General features: G+C 48.9%; 1 protein-coding gene across 1 annotated transcript in view; it reads right to left on the reverse strand.

Annotated features, from left to right (window-relative positions):
* Wnt6 (Wnt family member 6) overlaps positions 1-12,087 on the reverse strand; it is a 72,280-nt gene that overhangs the window by 20,308 nt on the left and 39,885 nt on the right. The window contains exon 2 of the mRNA XM_057755860.1: positions 1,675-1,789. The gene's annotated coding sequence lies outside the window, so the exon portion shown is untranslated. The remainder of the gene's footprint in view (positions 1-1,674; positions 1,790-12,087) is intronic.

Raw genomic sequence — 12,087 nt, forward strand, 5'->3', positions numbered from 1 at the left:
TGCATTTTGTCTCCAGGAAAAGTCCTGGCTGTCCAAGTAGCTCTTGGTCAAACCCTAAGCTCCGGACCACCCACTCCCTTCTGTATTCTCTGACCTCAAGTCTCCGGCAGCCCCGTTCAACTCCAACTTCCCCCAAGATCTTTGATACCTCCATTTCCCAGCACTTTAAATCTGCTCTGTAAGAAATAAAGCATTTAGGTTGGGTCTGTGTACGTTTCTCCTCTCTTGTCTCCCGTTTGTGTTAGAGGATTTGAGCTGACTCTCTCACCCGCGGGTGGCACTTCCCAACTTTGGACTGCTGTCGGATTACCAGAAAGGGGACGGTATCCTTCAGTGGAGGACAACCAGGGAAGCTTATTGGATATAGTAGCGTTTCCTTACCCAACCAGGTCTCTGAGCTTAGACCAGAAATTGGAGAGTCCATCGGATTCCTAGGCTGGGCCCTCTCCAGGCCCTGGTGGTTAACTCCACACCCTGGTTAACTCCAAGAGCCACCTCACAAAGTCCAAGGACAGGGCCACAGCGCCATCTCCTGGCCAACAGCGCACTGCTGTCCACAGGACGGAAAAAAGGTGAACCAGAATGAACTCCAGCTTGTAAGGTTGGCAGTACAGTTTAGGGGTTCCACAACTAAAGCCTCGAGGAGGCGTGGAGAAAGCCCTTGTGCATTGCGGCGGAGCTGTACATCTGGTCTTGCTTTCTGGAGACCGTGCCAACAGCGATCAGACACCTCATAGGACTTCTGAATTGCAATCAAAAGAAGTTATTCAAAAGGGGGGCAAACCCTGTCTGTATGTAAAACTCTAAATACATTTTTGAGTGTTTGAATAGCCACAAGTAGCCATGTTTACAAGCAAGTATGGCTTGACCACTTGATAGACACAGGCGCCAGCCACAGAGAAATCCTGTCTCAAGCCTCACAAACCCACCCCCTCAAAAAAATTACACAGGCTTTAAAATGTGAAGTATGCTTATTGTATTGGAACCAGAAACGTCCACTATAAGATTGTGCCAAGTGATGAAAAGAACCCCACATGTAATGCCTTTTTCCAAAGTCTCAGTTGGCCCAGACTGCGTAGTCAAGGATGGCCTTGAGCTTCTAGCGCACCCCCTCCACCTCCTCAGTGCTGGAATTCTAGGTGTAATCCTCCATTCCAGGTTTCTACAGTGATGGGGATTGAACCCAGGCCCTTCTACATGCTAGGCAAGGACTCTACCAATGGAGGCACATCCCAGCCTTGCTAATTTTGTTATTAAAACATCAGCTATTTAATTGGGGAAAAAACAAATAAGTGGGAAATTAATTAGGAAAATGTTTCAAACTCGTCAAGCGAAGTGTCCTTCAGGGACAGTCATGGTCAGACTTGTGGAATTTCTCTAAGCATTTCTCCCTTAGCACAGGCCTGGCCCAGAGTGTGTGCTGCATAAATGCCTGTGGAGCCCCTAGGGGAACATGGCACTGGAACATATACCTGCCACATGCCACTCTTTGCCGTTCCTCTCTGCCCCTCAGCCCGTGGCCTCCAGTTGTTCGTTCTGACTGTATGAGGGCGCAGCCCACGCAGGAAGGCTATCACTGAGCCCCACAGCCTCCATTCCAAGTCAGCACCGCATGGCCAGAGGCTGGTTCCCCGTGAGCCAGGTGTCACATTTCGGATTCATATGGAGACTCACCGAGTGGGAAGCGACTCCACCTTGAGGGTGTAAAAGGGATCAGTAACAGGATGGTTTCTGTCGACTCCAATGTTGAGGTGACTTTGGAATGCAAGCGGTTTGCTCCGAGTTACTTCTGTAAAAGATAGGAAGGACTAGGGCTGGGTGCACGAAGCCTCAACCAGTCCCCAACCCAGGAGCCCAGAGTACCTGAGGGAGTTTGTAGTATCCCTTGCCAAGCTGAAATGGTCATGGCTTTGCCGTCTTTGTCATTGGCTGTGTGGGTAGCCCCAGCAAGGGTAGCTACATTTTCTGCCACCCAGGCTTTGATTCTGGAGGACCAGATGACTGGAGACCTACACCTGCCAAGGGCACTCCTGGGAGCTGGTGGGAAAGCCCTTCCTGAAGGGGAACCTGGGCAGCTCAGCTCTGGGTTTACACGGATCAGTAGAGCCATGATCACCATCAGGAGTGCGATGCTCATTCCCGCTTGTGAAACTACGCCAACCCCCTCCCCAATACCCGCCCACTCCCCAGTCTGTCTACCCCACACTGGCATGTCCTGGACAAGCCACCCAATCCAAATCAGATTCCCACGAGACACCACTGCTGATGGCCTGCCCAGAGTGAACCACAAGATGCCCAGCATGCTCAAGAATGCCCTCTTCCTGACTGTCCCTTCCCGAGCTTCCTGTGTGCCCGTGTCCCATGTTTGCCCCTGCCTTTGTCACAAGTCCCAGTTGCTGCACTCACATGCCCACTGTTTCCCCAGCACAGTGAGTATTTTCACTGCTCAGACCCAGCCTCCACTATTACAGCTTACCTACCACTTTGGGTACTTTTGCTTTAAGTTTCAGAAGGCAAGCCAGATCTTTTCGGTTGAATTTACAGATAGCCAGCTGTGGTGGCTCCCCAAAGGGAGTGGCACTATTAGGGGGTGTGACTTTGTTGGAGTGGGTGTGGCTCTGTTAGAGGAAGTGTGTCACTGAAGAGGTGGGCTTCGAGGTCTCATATATGCTCAAGTTATCACCCAGTGTCTCAGACCACTTCCTGTTGCCTGCAAACCAAGATGTAGGGCACTCAGCTACCTCTTCAGCACCATGTCTGCCGCATGTCCCCATGTCCCACCGTGATGATGATGAACTGAACCTCTAAAGTGTAAGTGAACCATCACAAGTAAATGGTTTTCTTTATAAGAGTTGCTGTGGTCATGGCTTCTCTTCACAGCAATAGAAACCCCTAACTAAGACACCAGAGTATGATGAAATTCAGAAAAATCACTTATTAGTTCTGAAAATTTAGGCAGAGAACTAGCTGGCTGGTGCCTTCCTTGAGGATCTTAACATTCAGGGTCAACTCCCCCAAGCTGTGTAAGGATTAGATAGCATCCTGAAGGCACAGAGAAAGGCCAGTACCAAAAGATACTAGGGTCAGGCATGGTGGCACATGCCTTTAACTCCAGCTTTCAAAAGGCAGACCCGGGTGAATTTCTGTGAGTTCAAGGCCAGCCTTGTCTACATAGTGAGTTCCAGGATAATCAGAGCTATGTAGAAAGACCCTGTCTCAAAAAAAAAAAAGTACTAGGTATCTTCTCCAAAATTATTTATTTTGTTTGTTTTATTATTTTATTTTACGAGACAGGATCTCCTAAAACCCCGGCCTGGTCTCAAAGTTCCTATGCAGCTGAGGCTGGTCTTAAATTCCTGATCCTCCATCCTCCTTCCTCCACTTCCCAAGTGCCAGGATGACAGGTTTGCACTCCACACTCAGAAGAAAAAATGGTTGAGCTGGGCGGTGGTGGTGCACGCCTTTAATCCCAGCACTCGGGAGGCAGAGGCAGGCGGATCTCTGTGAGTTCGAGACCAGCCTGGTCTACAAGAGCTAGTTCCAGGACAGGCTCCAAAACCACAGAGAAACCCTGTCTCGAAAAACCAAAAAAAAAAAAAAAGTTGTTATTATTATTTAAAGTTTATTTCTATTTATGCCTATGTGCATATGTCACATGAGCGCAGTTGCCTGCAGAGGCCAAAGGAAGGCATTGGATCCCCAGGAGCTGGAGCTGCAGGTGGTCGTGGTGAGCTGCCTGATGTGAGTGCCGAGAAATAAACCTAGTTCCTCTGGAAGAGCATCAAGCTCTCTCTCTCTCTCTTCTAACTACAGAGCATCTCTCTACGGCCCATAATTTTTTAAGTGAAGAATTTAGGGTGAGGATCAACTATTCCTGCACTAAGTGAGGATAATTCCCAAAGAATCAGGGGTATTTATGGCTCCATCACCTTGGAACTTTAAGTTAAAATGAGGCACTCTAAAGGATAAGTGCTAAGTCATAACAGTGTACATGGAACACAGATACACTGAGAGTCAAGTGGTGATGGCACCTGTGAACAGGACCTGTGCCCAGAGGTTAAACTCACGCCTGCTTTGAGGGGGAAGGGCGGCGCTCCAGGGGCATCAGCAGGACCCGGTGTCCCTGAGCACAACAAAGGACAACCCAAGCAGGACTCTTACCCTTAACTAGGGGTCTCTATAGGACTGATACACCTGAGAGGCTGGAGGACCCAATCTGGCAACTTGTCTGTCTTTGTCTCTCTCTCTCTCTCTTTTTTTTTTTTTATCCCAACAACGGTGCGCTCCAGGAAAGCCAAAGTTCTGGTCTTGAGAGCTGAGTGCTAATTTTATATTCCAAGTCTGGCCCTTTCCCCACAGAACAGGGAAGAATGAACCTGGCTGAGTCCTAATCCAGTGTAAATCCCACAATCCTTGTGTGGTGGATCCCAGAGGCCAGCAGAGGGCGCCATATCCTAAACAAATTCGAAGCACTCGCCCTCACCACTTCAGCACTAGAGACACGAAAGCTCCTTGCGGGTCCGTGGAGGGGCTGACTAGACCCCAGGGGCTGTGGTCAAAGTCCTGGAAAGGGACAGAGTGAGCCAGGGGTCCAGGACTGTTCTGGGGAAAGTTGTTTCTCTCTTTCTCTAGATTAGAGGTTCTCAACCTTCCTAACGCTGTGACCCTTTAATACAGTTCCTCATACCGTGCTAACTCCCAACCATAAAGTTACTTTTGTTGCTACTTCATAACTGTAATTTTGCTACTGTTAAGAATCGTAATGTGCTGGGTGGTGGTGGGCGCGCACCTTTAATCCCAGCATTTGGGACAGTGGATCTCTGTGAGTTCGAGGCCAGCCTGGTCTACAGAGCTTTCGGGACAGTTAGGGCTGTCACACAGAGAAAGTCTATCTCCAAAAAACCAAGATAAAACAACAACGACAAAAATCATAATGTAAATATTTTTGGAGATGTAGGGTTTTCCATGGGGTCGTGACCCACAGGTTGAGAAACATTGCTCTAGATTACCATTAGAGTCTACCCTCAAACTTTAGGAGTAACATTCTGTTTTAACACCACCCTCGCTAGTGTTAAAAATGTTGAACTTTTGAGGGGGATATTACTACTTCCGTTAAAGGAATGTGGGGATCAAGGCTCAGTGAATGGCTGCTGCGAGTCACGTGACCAGTGCAGGCTTCGGCCAGGCAGAGCAAGCACTCTGTTGAGACCCTAAAACAAGGAAGCTACACTCTACCCAAAATCTGTGAGTATTTTTTTGTTTCGGTTTTTGGGGTTTTTTGTTTGTTTGTTTGCTTGCTTCTGGTGCTAGGAGCTGAACTCTGAGCCTGATGCGTAAGAGAGGAACCGCTGAGCGGTGACTTCAGCTTTACCACAGAGTTTGCTGTTGTTCGGGGTGAACTAGAACTGTTGAGGACAGCCACACAGCAGCTCTGTAGGTGAGAACTTGAACCTGGCCTCGAGGTGACGTTTATTTTTATAACCTGATTTTATTTCTCTTTTGCAGAACTGAGGGCTGAGCCTTGGGGGCACTCTCAGGGAAGGTGGAGAGACCCCGAATTAATTCTCAGAAGACAGGCTACATTAGAATAATTTCAGCCACATGCCATGGTGAACTCAATTGAATTTGCTTTAACTAATTTGGAAATTGGTTGGATCCCTGGGGCACTGGGAGGAGGGCCGGCTTTAATTTAAACCAGGAACTCTGGTATGTTTTCCTTTTATCTTAGCCATTTTCCCAAATACAGAGGTGGCAATGGAGTTTTGGGGTCCTTGTCCCACGTCCTGCAACCGCCACAGAGGAAGAGACCAACATTGCCTGCTATTTATTCCACAAGGAAACAGCCCACAGCCCAGCTGTTGGTCCCTGGAAAATCCTTATCTAGCCTAGAGTCTCAGGGTGTGTGTGTGGGGGGGAATACCTAGTTAAAATGATTGTCAAGTTCAATTTTACTGTCCGACCTGGATTCGCCAATAACATCCTCCAATAACCAGGCTCAGCTGGGCTGTCCAGCATAGCTCGCCCCTTCCCTGTTTCTCTTATGCACAGCGACTTTGCTTCAGAGCCCATCATTCTCACCATCATCTGTTTTCTCTCTGGATATAGTTAGTGCTCTCTCATAAACCCAGAGGTAGAGACAGGCAGATCCCTGGGGCTCTCTGGTGGCCCAGCCTAGCTGTGTCAGTGAGCCTCTGCTCAAGGAAATACCCTGCCTTAAAAGCCAAGCTGTATGGGTCCTGAGGTAGAGCACCCAAGGTTGTCCTCTGGCCTGCACATGCACATGTGTACACACACACACATGCACACACATAGAGGCATACATGCATGCATGCACACATGCACACACGCGCGCGCACACACACAGGCATACACACATGCATGCACTCACACGTGCACACAGGCACACACATATGCACACACACAGGCACACACACATGCACACACACAGGCATACATGCATGCATGCACACATGTGGCGCTCAACTCTGCCAGCAGAGAAGACGACCACAACAGGATTCTTCTTGGAACGTACTTTATTGGAGCGCAGAAGACTGAAGTTTAGATGGAGGCGAAAAGACCCTGAGCCTGACCGCGCGGGGAATATATACAGTGCCTGGTCCGCCTATGACGTGTCATTGCTCGATTGGCTCAGACCACACTGAGGCAATCGTGTGAGCAAGACATGTGAGCAAGTGATAGGTGGGAATCAAATCACTCTTGGGCCAGAGGCGAGCGTGCACAGAAGTTGTTTGCCAACTAGAGACAACTAGCAAATGGCGGCAACGGGCTTAGTGCCAGACCCTGAGAACATGGTGGTGCCGTGGTGCACTACACACACACACACACAGGCATACATGCATGCATGCACACACACAAGCATGCATGCACACATGCACGCATAGGCACACACACGACAAGAGACTAGAAAATGAGAGCCAATGGGAAAACTGGGGAGTCCCTAAAAGGAGAGCTCCTCACCAGGCTTTGTGGGATCTGAGAGCAGAGGTGGTCTGGGGACATAGATCTTTAGGAGCCTTCCAGAATGTTCCAGGCTCAACCTGCTAGGTGAACAGCAGAATGGTTCTAGTACCAGCAGCAATGCAGGAAAGATACCAAATTTGAAAATATTGAGAAATTTCCTGCGACTTAGCATAACAAAGAGGCATCAAAAATGTCAAATGTGCTCAAGAGGAAGCCAGCTATGGAGAGAGGAAAAGAAACCGACAGAAATGAGCATCAACCTGTGTGGCTTACAAAACTGAGGACCGGCTGGGTGATGGGTGCAGCTGTGGATGCCTGAACACTCAGATGATGACTGAGGACCAAACGCCATCCTATGCTGGATCTCAGTATTATGTAAGTACTCGAGGACTTGGATACACTCTCAGGGGACAGGAGATGGTTCAGTCAGTAATGTGCCTGTCAAGCAAGCATGGGGGCCTGAGTTCAGATCCCCACACCCAACTACCAGCACTGGGGTAGGAAGGGATGGGGAAAGGCAAATCCCTGACACTCACAGGCCAGCAGTTTAGCCAAATTGGTGAGCTCCACGTTTGGTGAGACACCCTGTCCCCAAAAGTAAGGTGAAGGGCTAGAGAGATGGCTCAGTGGTTAACAAGCACTAGGTGATTTTCCAGAGGCCTGGAGTTCTGTTTCAGCACCCATGTTGGATAGCTCACACCAGTCCGGTAACTCCAACTTTAGGGGGGCTCTGATGTCCTCTTCCGACTTCCACGGGCATCCGCACTTACTTTCACACGCCCACGTGAGTCACTCAGTTACATATGACTAAAACAAACAAAAATGAATATTTAAAATGTTAGAAATTCAGGAGATAAAATTTCAAAAAGAGATGGAGAACTGTTGAGAAAGAGGTTGCTGTCAACCTGGCTGTGCATGTATCTTCTCAGAGAGACAGAGACGAAAAACATTCTCAGAAGCCCTGAAGGGAGACCTGAAGGTTTGCCCAAAGAGAGGCAAAGACATTGTCCGCAGTATCCCTCCAGAAAAAGGCCCAGGGGAAGCCCGTGTGGTCCCCGGGATTGTACTAACAAGACACTGGTTCTGTCCAGGTCCGTGGGACTCTAGCACCCACTGGTGCTGTTCTCCAGCCATAAACAGGGTGGACAGAACTTTTGGGCTCTGTGTCTGATGACATCACAGAGGCCACTTTCTCAGTGTCTGGACCACTTAGGCCCAGGTTGCCCCATTTGCAACTCATCGGTGGTAGATTTTACCTAGGGCACTCCCCTCAACCTCCTCAAGGTGCTTTCATCCCTTTGACATAAAAAAAGTAACACTTTAAACAGGATCTCCGACCTCATGTGCCAGACAAATCTGCTCTGCAGTGACGGCGGCCAAATTCACCCAAGGGTCAAGGTACACAGCCCTTATTATATATCCAGTGTGCAAGTGAGCCAAGAAGTAGGGTTACAGGAAACATAACCCCACAGCCAGAGATGAAAACCAATCACCAAGGAAGTCTATAGCCGAGACTTCTGCTGATTCGCCTTGCCCAAGGGGATGGGTGGGGTGGGGCTGGCAGCGAGAGCAGGTGTGGGAGCAGTGGTCACGAAGCAGGTGCAGAGAAGGGGGCAGGGCCCGGACAGGGTCGAGGCAGGGCAGGGAAGGGTAGAACCCTGTTAAATGGAAAACCACAGGCGTTTCAGAGTCGCGCAGCTCTGTCCCCGCTAGAGGTCAGCTCAGCTTTGATGGTTGTGGAGGTGGGAATCCGAGCTAGCCCACATGCTCTGCCTTCTTGGAACTGGAAGTCTGGGGATGTGGGGAGCAGATGGCGTGGTGCCGCGCAATAGTAGCCACTTACTGAGCACCCAGTAGCTGCCAGGCCTGAAGTTTGCACAAGTCTCCTCGCATGTCAGTGATGGCTGCTGGAACCCAGAAACGGGAAATGTTAGTCTTGTCTCCATCATTTGATATTTTTATCAAGTTACTTAACCTGTTTTTGCCTCTGTTTCCTTATTTACAAAACAGAAGTAATAAAACGGTTCACCTCACGGGGCCGCAAGGGACCACATGTTCAGCTGCCTGTAAGGCATTTTGCAGTGTCTGGGAGATACTGAGCATTGCATAGTATTGTGTCAGCACACGGGAACTGCTAAGCCTAGCCCACTTCAACGGTGTACACATGCTGGCCAGAGAAAGGCTTGGCAGTTTGAACAAAGGTTCGACTTCTCGGTGGCTCCAGCAAGGCAATTTGTTTCCAACATAACTGTCCAGAACTAAGAAAGCCTGATACAGATGGGGTTGGAGATACGCTATGATCTGACTGCATCCCCAGAGTTCATATGTTGGAAAGGTCTCCCCTATATGACTATACTGAGACAGGGTCTTTGAGAGGTGATGAGGGCAGAGTCTTCCTTTGGTGTGGTGGCGTAAATGAATGCAGAAAGATTATAAAAATATATACAGCTTTAATAAGGAAATAGACTTACAGGACCACAGGTTCCCGCGGAGAACAGGAGAAGCAGAGCAAAAAAGGGCTGCTGGGATCACGCCCGGCAGATTTATCAGTAAACATTAGCCCAAGGCGAACACGCCCCCAATGGGTGGGGCTATATCCCTACACTTTGGGAATGGATCAATGCTGCATTCAGGCGTGTTGGCTTGTTATCTTGAGAGAGGGTTTTCCATTTGAGCTAGTTCAGCTTTCTCTTATACTAAAGCATTGTTCCCTTGCCTTTCTGCCTTCTGCCATGAAGTCCCTGATGGCTGAAGATTCTTGATCTTGGATTCCTTCTACTTCCAGATCCATGCTAAATAAATTTCATTGTAAATTACCCTGTCTGGAATGTCCTGCAAGGGCAACACAAATTAGATGAAGACAGGTAAGTAGATCTAGATGAGGGTAGAGGAGGTTCTGCCATTTTCTTTTTTTTTTTTTTTTTTTTTTTTTTTGGTTTTTTCGAGACAGGGTTTCTCTGTGGTTTTGGAGCCTGTCCTAGAACTAGCTCTTGTAGACCAGGCTGGTCTCGAACTCACAGAGATCCGCCTGCCTCTGCCTCCCGAGTGCTGGGATTAAAGGCGTGCGCCACCACCGCCCGGCTGGTTCTGCCATTTTCAACCTGCATCTTCCACCATGGTGATCTAATGGATAAGCCGGTGCTATCATATAATAAACCCCATTAGGAGCCTATGGGGTGTTTCCACTTTCCAAGGGCACTCTTATAAACTTGCATGAGATAATGTTGCTGAAAACTCATTGGTCAGATTTAGTCACATGGCCACAAAATCTGTGAAGGAAGCTGGGAAATGTAATTGTGGGGTCTTCCTGACAGAGGAAAAAAGAGAGAAGAATCCATGGGCTTGCCTACCCCACAGGAAGAAAACATTCCTATCGTCTGAGAGCAGTGAGTCCGATCCAACTGGACACCAGTTCTCTGAGGCATGAGAATCCCATTACCAGGTGACTCTGTTCGTATATCCCATAGCATAACCTGTCCTTCATAATGCCCATTAATGACAGCGGAAGAGATACGGATAAATGTAAATTTTTTTTAGGATAAATGTAATTAAAGCATCCCAGAATAAGAAAGGATGACCAATATACAAAGGCCACTGGATATCAACAACCCCTAAGTCCCGGCAACACGCCTGACTACTGACTGCTGTCTCTTCTCTGGACCTCAGCTTCCCATATGGGGCAGCTTTACCCATGAGAAGCTAGCCCTTACCCAGTATCCACTGCAGCTGTGTGGGGGTGGCATACCTTGTCTTACAGCTATTGGAGACATGCAGGGTAGATGATAACTGGAAAGAAGGGTCAAGAGAGGCCTTGATGGTCAGGTCTGTGGATTCTTTGCCAAACTGACACCCTCAAAACTCCTGGAAGGCTTATTTGGCTCCAAATTTGAGAAACCACAGCCAGTGTTACCGAGTAAGCATTGTTCACACGCCAGGATTCTCTAGACTTGGAGTTCTTGCCTGCTCTCTCTCAAACTGGTATGGCTCTCTGAGAAAACTTGTTCAGCTCTGAAAGGAATTCACCTTCCCTTGGCACATTTGTTTGCGGGTTTGTTTGTTTTTTTCAAGACAGGATTTCTCTGTGCAGCTCACTGTTCTGGAACTCGCTTTGTAGACCTGGCTGACCTTGAACTCAGAGATCTTCCTGCCTCTGCCTTCCACGTGCTGGGATTGAAGGTGTGCACCACCACCACCCAGCTGGTTTTTTTGTTTGTGTGTGTGTGTGTGTGTGTATGTGTGTGTGCGCGCACGTGTGTATGTGTTTGACAGGGTCTCATATATCCCAGGCTGTCTTGAACTCCCTATGTGGCTAAGGATGCCCTTACATTTCTGACCCCCTGCCTCCACTTCCTGAGTGCTGAGATTACCGGTATGCACCACAATGCTGATTTTATGAGGAGCTGGGGATCAAACCACGGCTTCAGGCAGGCTGGGCAAGCACTCTGAGGTACATTCCCAGTCATCATCTTCTATTCATTCCCATATCTCTTCTCATTCCTCTTCATTTTCTTTCCGTTTCCTTTCTTTGTATGCTGTAAGCATGGAATTCGCGTTCTCACATTTGAGATCAATGCTGTCTATCATTGAACTCCATTTCTAGTTCAGAAATCTCCTGTTCCGTGTGTTCCCTCTGACCAATCCCACTGCCTTGGAACCACTTGGGCAAGGACTGGCGTCCCCGCCCCACCCTTGTTGCCTCTTCCAGTGCCCTCCACTGATAACCCGAGTGTCTCTCTCTTGTAGGGCTTTGATAGTAACAGCAGTAGTTGGCACTGTTGTGCTCACACTGGTTGTGTGAGACACCGCTCTGTGGATCATCCCCAATGGCACGTGACACAGTGGAGCTGGAAAAGCCACCCGCAACTCCCCCAGCACAACCTCATGTCCCCTGCACAGATTCAGAGCAGGTTCAAATCACACCGCTCCTTTCTCCTATGAGGCTCCAGTCTCCGTGTTCCACACAGGACCCCCTCCTCTGGAAAGTCTTCCCTCACTGCGTGACGTGCAGCGATCTGGAGCACCGTGCACCGCGGCAGGTGTCCTTTGCGTCCTCCTTGGTGCGGAGCTGCCCTTCCTTGTGCAAATATCTTTCAGCTCATTTGATTG

This window comes from Chionomys nivalis, chromosome 2 (assembly GCF_950005125.1).
Source record: "Chionomys nivalis chromosome 2, mChiNiv1.1, whole genome shotgun sequence".
In the NCBI taxonomy this organism is placed as follows: Eukaryota; Metazoa; Chordata; class Mammalia; order Rodentia; family Cricetidae; genus Chionomys; species Chionomys nivalis.